This window comes from Anser anser (assembly GCF_964211835.1).
Source record: "Anser anser genome assembly, chromosome: 5".
In the NCBI taxonomy this organism is placed as follows: domain Eukaryota; kingdom Metazoa; phylum Chordata; class Aves; order Anseriformes; family Anatidae; genus Anser; species Anser anser.
In genome coordinates, this window is record NC_139725.1 from 53,491,949 (window position 1) to 53,502,550 (window position 10,602).

The 10,602-nt window shown below is 38.7% G+C and overlaps 1 long non-coding RNA gene across 2 annotated transcripts; it reads right to left on the minus strand.

Moving 5' to 3' along the window:
- Positions 1-660: 660 nt before the first annotated feature.
- LOC310900275 lies at positions 661-8,457 on the minus strand. 2 transcript variants are annotated; one of them, XR_014584963.1, is made up of 5 exons: positions 8,035-8,457; positions 7,210-7,269; positions 5,291-5,404; positions 3,248-3,342; positions 661-2,255 (listed from the first exon to the last, which is right to left on the minus strand). It is a non-coding gene; the product is annotated as an uncharacterized lncRNA (long non-coding RNA). The 2 variants fall into 2 exon arrangements; XR_014584964.1 differs by lacking the exons at positions 661-2,255; positions 3,248-3,342 and having other exon boundaries at positions 4,935-5,404.
- Positions 8,458-10,602: the final 2,145 nt, after the last annotated feature.

The window sequence follows — 10,602 nt, forward strand, 5'->3', positions numbered from 1 at the left end:
ATCAACTACATCCACCAATTCCCTCAGTACCCATGGATGTATCTCATCAGGTCCCATGGACTTGTGCACCCTCATGTTCCTTAGATGGTTTCAGATCTGGTGTTCTCCTACAGTTGGCAGTTCATCATTCTCTCAGTCCCTTCCTTTGGCTTCTGAGGTCCAGGCTATGTGAGTCCCAAGCTGATGCAAACAGATGCATCTCCCTTCTATGGCTATTTTACACAAGATATCCTGATTTTTTTTTATTTTTTTTTTTTGACCCAAGCATGCAGAAGAAACCCCTCTGACTATCACCAGTAGGTGATGGTTATGTTTGTAATGACTATGTTTGACTACATTTGATTGTTGGGAATACACCACAGTTTCAAAACACATAACAAGAGTAGGAAAAACAAGCTAAACTACGTAGTGGTAGCCTGTGGGAAGCAATGGAAGCAGCAGGTTTGATATAAACCCAGATCCAACTGAAAGTGATTTATAGTTCCCTGAAGTATACTGCAGGAGGTATAAGTCAGCCTGACCAATTATTCTTCCCTCAAAATCTACCATAAATGTGTTTACATGATGACAAAATCTACCATAAATGTGTTTACATGATGACAAAAGCCTCTAATTTTTTCTGAATTACAGTTGGGAAAAAACAAGGCGGGAGGGAGAGGAGGGAGGGAGAGGAGGGGGAAAAAGATAGAAAAGGAAATGTAATAATCCCACCCAACAGGAATATTCCAATGACTTCCACAGGAAAGCACATTGGAAAGTAGTTTTGGAAACATGACAGAGGGATATGAAAGGACTTCAGGCATATAGGCCGTATCTACCATCTGCTAGATTTTCCATTTTTACAGGGCTTGAAAAAGGCACTCGCCCACTTGCAGTAATGAGTGAGAAAGTCTCTGAAGAGTGCAGGAAGCAACAGAGTGAACTTTACAAGTCTGTGTCTATTTCCTTGAAATGTTCAGAGGCTACTCTGAAGACAGCTCAAGTCTAGGCTGGTGGAAGAGACTTCCCACCACTCTAAGTATGAATTTCATGTTACTAGAACAAAAGTGACTGTGCAAATAAGCTAACAGATGGAGTTTAAGTAAGAGTACTTTTCATTCCTTTTTCTGGAGCGTCTGGTTCTAAGTGATGTAACGACAGGACACTAGAATTACTGGGTCACTACTCTGATTTATTACAGCAGTCACTTTAATCCAAGCAGTTTGAAGACTTATTAATATGACAGTCACTGTGATAGCAACTGTGTTCAGGTTCTGAGTGAGCCAGCAGCAAACAAAATGTTTCTAGAGACACAGGTTAAGTTGAATCCCATTATAGTAAAAAGCTAATAGGATACAAGCACTTTTCTCTTGCTTTTAATAAATCTTAAAACCTCCTGCAATATTGGTCACACAGCCTAGGCCAGAATTTAGTGAGAAAATTGTACCATTTGAAGAGAAAAAAAGATATACACAATTTTCTTCCCCAACTAATTTTTATTCAGACACTGACTAAACAGTGCCAAACTAGAACTGTGTGATACCTTCCGTATAATAATAGTACAGACGGGAAGGGAAAGTAGAGGGGCCAAAAGAGGTTTCTCATAGAATTGGTAATCTGTAATGCAGAATACTAATTTTCTTTGATCTTTCCATTAAGGATCAGCTGACGGTCAGTTGGCTGAATTTAAACTATACAGGCTGTGTTCCCCAAGTATGTACGATCTTTTCAGCCACAGTTAGGCACATGGTTTGAACAGTGAATGTAACTAACCATTGGAAAATGGGAGATGGAGCTGATTTTCCATCACATGAAATTCTTCCATTAGTGTAGTCAGTATTTCCCCTGCCTCCTACTCTGTCAAAATAAATAAATAAATAAATAAAAAAGCAGGTTTTGATGAATATTTCGGTGAAATATTCTATCTTTTGTAAGATCTTAATGGTTCTTCTGGTCTTGCAGCCCAAGCCCTGTCTTGCACACTGAACTACTTACTAAAGGGTATGTTGAGGTCTACCAGGCAGTATAAGAAATGCCTCTCATACCCTTGTGTCCCATTTTATGGCCAATTATTTGGTACATGTATTAAAACTGAAAAGGACAGGTGCATAGTCAGTCCAAAAGGAATAAATCAAAATAGAATGGTTGGAAATTCACCAAAAAGGCTAATTTTATAAAACACACACAACCTTCATAAACATTCAGAAAAGCATGAGTTTTGACCCCTGCAAGACTTGAACTCGTCAGCGTTGTTGGTTCTTCCTATGTACTTCATCCTTATTGAAGAGAAATGGGAAATTATGCAATCCCACCATGTTGTTCAATAAGTAGAAATATTGTCATTCTCTGCCAGTCTCCAAGTAAAGTTTTTTATTCTATGTTCTCCTGACTGTAAGAATGGTTCTTACCATTCTTAAAAACAAAAGTCATGCAATGTCATCACGCTGAAATAATTTCTGTGTTCTCTGCAATTTAAATGGTTGAACCACATCCATTACACTGGCTAGGAAAAGTCACTCCTTAGCGAACCTGCCAAGTCTCAATCCTATGCATTTATCTGTTATGGAGATAGAGGCATCTATAGACACTGATTTATTTTTTTTCCAATGTATGCACACAGATAATTTTACTATAGAGTGACTAATATCGCTGGATCATTAAAATATTTTTCAGTCAGTATATTCATAACTATAACTAAATTTGTGCATTAAATTATACTGAGTTGCTCCAGAAAGCAGCCTAGCAGTTTCATGACAGACAGAAATAAAAGGCAATGAAATTATGCTGATTTTTAAACATAATTTTCCAGTAGTTTAAGAAGAATAAGTTTTTCATTTAAAAAAGCCAGCAGGATCAGCAGGCAACTAAGTTCTGTTTTAGTTGAAAATCAGTGGGAGGGAATATAAAGCCATATTTTTTTTTTTGTAAACGGAACTGGAGCAGCAGCAAAGCTAACAAGTTGTAATCAGCCAAGATTTTTTTAACATATCGCAAAAGAGGTACTTTTTAAAAATCCATAGCGCCCTAGTGCAATATTACATAGCACATTTGCTTCAAGTAGTTATTCTTGCAGTAGAAAGTATAAAGAAAGAAATATCTCAAGGAAGATAGAAAATAGGATTGTTATAGCCATATACAAGTATAATTTAGGTTATTAGCTTATATTTGTAAAACCTTTAATAACCAACTACTTTATGCTGTGCTCCTTCCGAAATTTAAATTAAAAAAAAATAAATACATATCCATCTGATGATATGTAAATACTCACCAGCCTAATGTCAGGAAAACAACCAAAAATCCTTCCAGCTCTCAGCTCAGCATTTCTCAGTAGAGTGGAAGTAGTGAAGTGGGCTTTTCAGCTTACTACAAAGGTTAAAAAAACAGATCAATGGTAAACCAACTGTAAGAGAGAGCTCTGGAGAAATCATTACTAAAGATAGTCCTCCTAACCTCCCTTCCACAAATGCCTCCATTGACTTTACTGAGCTTTGGATCACACCCAGAGTGATTTGTTGCCCATTGCTCTGTTAGCTGAAGAGACAAAATCTCTCAAACAGGCAAATCCTTGGTCGCTAGGACTCTGAGGACTAGTGCCAGTAGAATAAACTATCCAGAAATTTGCTGTCTGCCAGGACACATCCAATGAATAGCCATGTTCAAGCAGATAGCAAAATTTTGTGCTGAACATTTGGTTCAATTTCCAAATGGTTTCAAGGGCCTACAGAACTTTATATTTTACAGGAATTAGAAACTACACTAGCTGTTACAAGCATCAGAAACTGTGAAAGGATGGTTGTCTTAGAGTAATGCTTCAGGCTTTGCTGTTTGCTAGACTGTACCATCTTCATAAAGATTCGGATTTTTATATGCTGTTTGAAAGGTTAACAAATCTGCTATGCTGTAAATGAAAACCTCTCCTGAAAACACTTTGTCCCTTTCTATCACAACAATTTTAAAGTAATACATATATATATATGTAAAACATCAATATAAGGGGAAAGTTACATATATGGTCACAAAACAAATGGCTAGATATTTCTATGTGTATTTAAAATATATATTGGATGAAAACAAATTGTAGGATGAAACCTTTTCCTAAGAGAGGAAGGTAAGAACCAGGAAAAATGAAAAGCCCTCCTTAATATTTTATCAGTAAAATTAAAGGACTAAAAAAATCAAATATTACTAGGACGTTAAATTACAAGACAATGAACAATTGTTTCAGCTTCTTTTATAAATCCCTTGGAAAACCTATTTATAAGGTTTAACTTTGGGTTATATTACATACTGCTTACAGCACTCTCCATGGTACAAAAGGTGGAAGGTTCCTGAAAGATGCCTGATTTACATACAGCAGCATGATACCAACACACTAAATGGTTGTCACATTCTGCTTCATTCCATTATTGGCACTACTATGATATCACTGGTCAGATTCTGATCAAGACCAGAGTTTTAGCATCTCTGTCTCCTTCTAGAAAAACTGACCCATCTGCTTGCACAACCTTCACATATCCAAAACTATTTGATCTAGATTATGTATTTCTGTTCAGGTCTTTCTTAAATTAGTCTCCAACAATCTGACCATGCTTTTTGCTCTGTTCCCAAATATGTCTCTGCTGAAATATGACCTGGCTTTTTGGGGCATCACCTATACAGTTTAGAACATAATTTCTTTCATAGGAAAGGCAAGATTATCAAAGATATCTATTGTTGAGTTTCAGTCACAGAGAGGTCAAGAAGCAGACAGATGACCTCCAGATTTTGATGTTTAATTGACTGCAGCTGTTATGTACTCTGGAGGATAATTGGCATGTAAAAGAGCATTAAACTATGGGTACTCTGACTCCCTCACCCTGACAATAGCATTTCACATCATTAAGGTGGAAGAATGACCTGCATGGCTGACCAAACCAAGCCTCAGGTCACTTTAATAATTAAAAAGACAGGTAAGATCAATAACAGCTAACTGTAGCACTTCATAACACAATAGCTGGTAACATGTAGCATAACTGGCAATAATAACCTCATATTTATTAAGGGTTGTTGAGATTAGGAAGAGCAAGAAAAACAGAGTGAAGTGCAATTGCACACATTTGTTTTCCGGTCATCAATATTTAGCATGTTATGGAATTTCAGTGACTCATTGATTGAACGTGTAGATGTGTAATCAGCACACAGATTTTATTTAAACATTGATCTTTCAGTCAAAAGCCCCATAGACCATCTCCTTGAGAATTTCTGACTTGTAGAGGCAAGGCAAGAAGTGCCATAACTACTGATAGACTGTGCTCCTTTCTATGCTGCTCACAGGTAATGATGATTCCACAGACAGTGCGACTTCTTTCCAAGCAACGTACTGCCAGGATATCCAAAAGTAAGATGGGAATCCAGTACTCAAGTAGCAATAGTAGGTATGCCTCTACTTCTGAGAAAAAAAAAAAAAGGAAAACAAACAAGCAAACAAAAAAAGACGGTTCAAAACAAAAAAAAACTTTTTCAGATTATTAACTGCTGGACCTTTATTAGCTGTGAACTGCTTTTCCACTTCAAGTGTCATGCAGTCACCTGATCATGGACACAGTGATGTGTTCATAAAAAAATTACCGAAAATCAATTGGTTTTCCTTGATAATGCAAAAAATGCAGTCATCCTATAGAATGGAAGGCATCTCTTATGACATAATTGGGTTTCAAAATAAATCCAGATTTAAAGTCTCTTTAGGAAGGTTTTTTAATTTTAAATCTAAGTAACTTATAAATAATAAAAACAACTATATGGAAAATGTTTAGAAGGTACATGTATTAAAAAAGCTAACACAAATTTTACATTCCTGACATTTGGCTCTTCAATGCATACATCCACTGGTTATGCATATCATTTCATCCACATTTGGCATAGATTCCACTACTGTGGTTATTCTGATTTAAACCATCTTCTCTCCTGTGCTTGTAGAAGGTAAGTCAGAACTGCGGTCAACAACGCCAAGAAAGTAGTCACTAGGAGACCCAGGAACCTGCTTGTTCTGGGCAAAGAATTCCACCTGTTACCCTGTTCTTATATTCTTTGTTTAGCCTGCTGGAGTTGTCATGACAATAACCTCTTGCCATCAATTTAACCTTGGTTTTAAGTTGCTTGTTGTTGAGCAAAAAAAATCATTGTAGGCCTGTAAATGATACCCCTCAAACTTTAGCCTTTGTTGGCTGACAGACCTCTTGAAACACAGAACACAGCAAAACTACATCAAGATTAGAGAGCAGAACTGGTGATAACTTTCAGTCTTATTATCTTAATAAACTTTCTGTACTTGATTAGGCTGGATAAAGAAGATATAGATCAGTCACGATAGCTGGAAAACTACAGATAAGCTGGTCATCCTTTCAAGATAAAAATGCCCATCTGTTCTAAGATTGTAATCAAGAACCCTGTGCTGATATTTAGTCTATTCTTACATGGCCTCTAGCTAATTAAATACTAAGATGAAATCCACTGTTAATGCTTTTTCTTTTCATTTAACTCACTTTATTGTATCTAGTTCCTGCCCGGAAAATATCACAGCATACTAAAAAACCTTACAGAAGGTTATAAAAGCCACTTACACCTCATCGTCTCATACAGTGGAATGGCTAAGGAGCAGCAAGGTTTATAATTCACTATTCTTCCGTGAGAACAAGAAATATATATGTACTGCAAATCCAAATTCAGGGGAATTCATACTTCAGAGTGTTGTATCTAACGTACAAATTTTTATCTTTGTTTTGATTTTTTCTTCCAGTACTGCTCTTAATATTCCCACTGTGGATTCTTTTCTGTTTTACTTTGTAAGGCTTTGTTTTAGAAATATAGGGGTTGGAGGTTTTGTTTGTTTATTTGCAAAGTTGTAAAAGAGAGATTACCATCACATTATTCATCCAGGAGTGCGAATGAATAGGAATTAGGACTGAAAAGGACTAGGTGTGGAGGCGATTCTCTGTCAACCTTCTCTGCTTTGCAGAGATATATTTGAATGGTTTATGGAAAAAGACCATAATCCAACCTTTCCTAACTAAGGTTGCTGGTAGTACAGTATTGCTGACTCTCAGTTCTTCTGTCACAGGGTTAATTCTGAATACACCTGGATATATAATTATTTCCATGTTATTTTCTTACAATACAAATTGTATACACTTTATAATTATCTGAAGTGACTTCTAAACTTGAAGCACACAAAGCTGTTTATAGCCTATGTACCTGTGGTGGTTTTATTCAGCTGGGCAGCAGAGCTCCACAACTGCTCTCTCACTCCCGCTCCTCATAGGAAAAAAGGGAGAAAATACAATGAATAGGGCTCAAGAGCTGAGATAACAACAGGGAGATCACTCAACAACAACCATCAAGGGCAAAACAGACTCAGCATTGGGAGATTAATGTCATTTGTTGTCTATTACTAACAAGACAAAGCTGTGAGAAACTAAAAGCAAACTAAAAACACCTTCACACCCACCCACCCACCCATCCATCCTCTTCCACCTCCTCCCCCAGAGCAGCACTGGAGAACCGGGAACGGGGGCTGCAGGCAGTCTCTAACACTTTGTCTCTGCTGCTCCTTCACAGTCACTCTCTGCCCCTGCTCCACGTGGGGTCCCTCCCACGGGATGCCATCCTTCCCAAACTGAGCCTGCGGGGGCTGCCCACAGGCCACAGCTTTCCAAGAACTGCTCCCACATGGCTCCGTACCATGGGATCCATCCCCCAGGAGCAAACTGCTCCAGCACGGGTCCCCAACAGGCGGCAGCTCCCCCCAGACCCCTGCTCCTGCGTGGGCTCCTCTCCACGGGCTGCAGCTCCGGCCCGGGGCCTGCTCCTGCGGGGGCTCTCCATGGGCCGCAGCCTCCTCCAGGCCACATCCACCTGCTCCACCGGGGGCTCCTCCACAGGCTGCAGCGTGGAGATCTGCTCTGTGTGGGACCCATGGGCTACAGGGGGACAGCCTGCTCCACCAGGGGCCTCTCCACAGGCTGCAGGGGAACTGCTGCTGCGTGCCTGGAGCACCTCCTGCCCTCCTTTTGCACTGACCTTGGGGTCTGCAAGCCTGTTTCTTACTCCTCTCTCTCCCAGCTGCTGTTGTGCAGCAGGTTTTTTTCCCTTTCTTAAATCTGCTCTCACAGAGGTGCCAACAACATTGCTTATTGGCTTGGCTCCAGCTAGTGGCCAGTCCCTTTGGAGCCAGCTGAAACTGGCCCTTATCTAACATGGGGCAGCTTCTGGATTCTTCTCACAGAGGTCACCCCTGCAGCCCCCTGCTACTAAAACCTTGCCACGTAAACTCAATACAGTACTTCTATTTGATCAGTTAGTATCTATGTTGTGTGTTGAACTCAGAAATATTATGGGGTATATCTTTATTATATAAAACACTATGAATTTATCTCTTTACAGTCTATATTCATGCAAGAGCTCTGTGTTACCTGTTTAACCATCTATTAATAGATCACTTCAAGCCCACATTTTTAACCTTAAAACATTTGGTCCACAAGTCAGTTCCATGTTCCAATAAAGAGATTAAAACCTCTTTTTTTTTTTTTCTGTAAGAGAAAACTAAAATCGAAAAATGTATTCTCTATCACTTACATTGTTTACTTGTTTTGTCACTACTACCTCTGCTGCTAGTACAAATTCCACTGGAATTTGACTATTCTTCATTGTATGGTACCATCTATTTCTGGATTACCCACTGATTTTGCTGTCTGATGGTTTTGTCAAAACTACCCTGAGTGATCAAGAACCTCTAGTCTTGTAATGTTCTGGCTCTCCTAGTTTCTCTGTTGCAAACATAATGTTTATTAATTTCTCTCTTCAAAATTACACTAAGAGCTTAAGCATTTGCTCCCCGAGGTTTGTTTCAACCACTAATATCATCACAAACAAATTTCATATCCATTTTATCACCCCCACATTACAGTTGTTTATCAGGTCACACTTTCAAACAGCTGTCTCTACCATGTATTCCAACTTAACTTCTAGCTGTGCTTAACTACACGATTTTTCTCTCTCTCTTTCTCAGTTCCTATGGCCTCTCTTTATCTTAGCCCCTGCTATGCCAGGTGTTCTCCCCACATTAGTTCCAGACCTTCTAGGCATACATGTTTCTTTGTCCCCATCACCCTTTCAGGAGGAGCAAGAAAAAGGAAAAAAAAAAAAAAAAAAAAAAAACAGCAATTTCCACGCAAGCCTTTGTACCCTATTTTATCTTAGCCCTACAGGCAAGCAGACTTCTAACATAGCTTTAGGAGCTTCTTGCATGCACCTTCTCTCAACAACATCTCCTGCTCCCTCAGCAGTGAACCCAAGCCCAAGATAAGCCTGCCTGCTTTGTTCATTCCTGATTTCCCCTACTTTGTATTTTCTTTCACGTTTCTTTTCTTCTTGTACCAATTTTATTTCTAATTTTAATCCACTGTCTCAAACCCACCAACAAATTTCGCACACTTCAGATTAATTCATTAGCATCTGTGCAAGCATACTTACATAAATTTATCTTAAAACATCAGAACTGTCTACATAATAGAAACCTTACTCATTTATGAGTTCTAATACAGCATTTATTATCACATCATTCATGAGGTTTATCTTGACAGAAAAAAGAATGAAGTAATGACCATACATCATTGTAAATTGCTCTGGTTTGGTACAGCTAGATTTTATAAGTATCAAGAAGTACGCATGGAAACAGGAGATCCTGGCAGAATATGGCAGTATTTCAAGTGCATAAAAGATGATTAGCAAATTGCACTGCCAGTTGTGTTCAGTTGCCACTGAGCAACTTAGTTTATTTCAGGCAGTGGATTTTAGGTCAGATATCAGACCACAGAAGACAATGGGACCAGCTATTTCTGTTTCTCTGTATATTGAATCACTGTCATTGTTATTCTGGGATCAGTGCAGAAATATTCCTCCATGGACTTTTCTTCTGCAAAGATCAAAGTCCATCCCTTCTTTCCTAAACATGCTCACAGACAGCTCTTTTCCATTGCCTGACAAAAGCCATCACTGGCACCAGTGCCAAGCATTTGTGAGTAATCCTGTCTGCAGATACCCAATGTACAAATTCATACTTCTGCTTTTTATAAACACTGCTTCAGCTACACCATATGAGCACAAGAAATTAGTTTCAATATAAGAGTGGGTGTTGTTCAGTTGGACATACATTCACCAAATTTTTTTAAGATTAGATTTAACTTCATCTCTACTTTTCAACATTTTTCTTGAGGAGTGTGGTGGACAGAGGGAAGACAGAGTGGGGACAAATTGTTCTCAACCTACAATTAGGACCCACAGGAAAAAATAGGCTGTCCTATGTAACTTAATATTTGCTTCCCACAAATAAATTCAAATGCACTGGAAAGATGCAGATGACATGCCACTTTCATTCATCTTAAGGTGTCAGGCCAGACAACTCCATGCCTGCTGATTAAACTTTTATCTCACAAACAGCCCCTCTATCATTTCTTGAATGTCTTAGCCTGATTTAGTTTTTAATGCAGATTCTTCTTGGGTGTCTTTTGTTCGTTTGTGGGCTTTTTTATCACAGCCTACCCTCAGTGTGAGAGTAGTTTCTACAGAATGCCTTCTTTTTGCAATCTC